Source organism: Festucalex cinctus, chromosome 1 (genome assembly GCF_051991245.1).
Source record: "Festucalex cinctus isolate MCC-2025b chromosome 1, RoL_Fcin_1.0, whole genome shotgun sequence".
NCBI classification, from domain to species: domain Eukaryota; kingdom Metazoa; phylum Chordata; class Actinopteri; order Syngnathiformes; family Syngnathidae; genus Festucalex; species Festucalex cinctus.
The window spans coordinates 29529580-29531911 of NC_135411.1; the positions used below are offsets into that span (position 1 = coordinate 29529580).

Below are 2332 nucleotides of genomic sequence, written 5' to 3' on the forward strand. Positions count from 1 at the left end.
CACCAAGCAGTGCTAAACCTTCCAAAAAATCTCCACTGGCGATCTGTGCGTAAACACTGAAGAACCGCGAGTGATTTTTGACAGATTCCGCAGATTACATAATTATTGGAGGCAATGAAAGTCCAAGGCCAAGTTAACACACTTTACCTGGCAGCCTCTGATAAGTGATATTTATGTAGCATGTGCATCAGAAAAGGAATTTACTGTAATAGTAAGGGAATATGGAGGCGTCGGGACATTGAAGTAAAGAGCTTCCTCTGCAATTAACCAGTCTCAAAATGTCCTATATGCAGTTCTTTGAAAGAGATATTAAACAGCTTTCCATTTGTCCATTTAAAGGTGGCACATGCACTGGAGCCTTTGGGTCGAGAGGCGGGGTACACCCTAGACTGGCCAGTCAAATATGGGACAAAGCTGCAGCAGACTGCCCATCCATCCATTTTCCATCTCTTAACCTGAAGTTGGACTTTGAGCGATAGGCAGGGTACACTGTACAGTAGACTGGTCGGCAGCCAATTGCAAGCCACACCTAAACCAACAAGCATTTACTCTCACATTCACACCTGTGGGCAAATTATTCTTCAATTACCTAACATGCAACAATGAAGACGAGGATGAGGCTGGCTGTTATATGCACTCTGTGGTTGAATGGCAACAAGTCCGAGGTGTATGGAGTTAAATTGGGGCCAAAAGTTTTGTACTTGAAAAAATAAAACTTGAAACTGAAAATTGTTGTGTTGATCTTGAATTTCACAAAATATAAAAAGGTATTCAAAATAAAAATAAGCATGTGAAAAGTTTTTTCGTGTCAAAATTAATTTTGATTCACTTCGGTCCTGCCTTTGAATAAATTATTTATTTTCATTTTTTGCTTCCATATATATTTTGACATTTGAGGTCTTATTTTTTTCAGTTGCATGTTTTTTTCTTTTCAGATTCAGATCTTATTTTTTGGGGTTTCAACACATTTTTTCAGTTTCAAAACTTTTTTTTTCACTTTCAAATCGTTTTTCACTTTCAGATCTTTTTTTTTCAGTTTCAAGTCTCTTTTTTTCAGTTTCAGACTTTTGACCCGAATGTTACGTGGGGGCGTGGTGACAACTGAGCGGGGCGTGGAATCATGAGTGACAGCTGCACAAAAGCGCTTTGGAAACACCCCCCAGTGACAGTGCCTTCAGGGAACGTAGGAATTAAGAGAACTCTTAACTCAACATATATACCCCATATTCGTGTGATTGGCAGCATATGAATTAATGCCAGTGACAAAATTCCACTTCAAAGTCTGTTTTAGACAGTTCTGAGCACCAATTACGGTCTAGCAGCAATAGGTTGTGCCAGGTTTGCCGTACAACAGCGACGTTTAAGCGTCTAATATGTCCGATGTCGATGTCGGCATTGTGAACGCATCGTATTCTCCCGCTGGCGTCCGGCCGGTTGCCGTCAGGACAACCGAATGCACGGGTGAGACATGCTAAATAAGTGTTGCAAAATCATAACAAACAGTAAGGGGCTGTTTTTGTGACAACATTTTTTGGCGTGACGCATTATAAATGGGGGACTTTGTCAAAGCTGAGCTAACGTTAGCATGAAGTATCGGCCACAAGCAAGCACTGCGTTGTAAACTACTGAGGTAAAGCTAGCCAACTTTTCTTTTTACGCGGTCAACTCCGCCGCACTTCATTTTTTTCTTTTCGCGCTTTTGTAGGATTTACGTTTGTGTGTTGGAAGAGACGCTTTCACGGAGAACGACATCCGCTGGTACGGAGAACGACGTCCGCTTTTCAAAATAAAGGATCGGTTTTCAAAAATAAAATTCAATTCAAACGCAGTTTAAAAGATGTTTGTTTTTATTATTATTATTGTCAGTTTAAAATATGTTTCACTATAACACAGTACCAATTCACATTTCACTGGGAATGCACTCTTCTGGGGTGATATTGAGCAATAACATTGATATGTACAATATTAAGTTAATTTAAAATGAAGGAAAGGTTGAAATGGAGAAAAAAAAAAAGAGGTGTGTGTCATTGAGCAGACATTTCACTATGAGCCAGTACTAATTTGGGGCCAATAGGTCACATGACCTAGAAGCTATTAAGCAAAAATGCTAATATTTATAGAAAGGTGTGCATCATCTATCAGACATGCCACTATGATGCAGCATTGTTTTGGGGTGTCAATAGGTCACATGGTCTGGAGCTCTATTGAGCTCAAAAGCTAATATTTACATTTAAAAAAATAAATAAATAAATAAGTGGAGGTCTAAAATGAAAAAAATAAGAGGTGTGTTATTTATCAATGCAATAAAATTATTGAATAATCATTTTAATAA

At 38.6% G+C, this 2332-nt stretch overlaps 1 long non-coding RNA gene across 1 annotated transcript; it reads left to right on the forward strand.

Moving 5' to 3' along the window:
• Positions 1–1099: 1099 nt before the first annotated feature.
• LOC144021991 (uncharacterized) lies at positions 1100–1828 on the forward strand. The gene is made up of 2 exons (XR_013284242.1): positions 1100–1630; positions 1706–1828. It is a non-coding gene; the product is annotated as an uncharacterized LOC144021991 (long non-coding RNA).
• Positions 1829–2332: the final 504 nt, after the last annotated feature.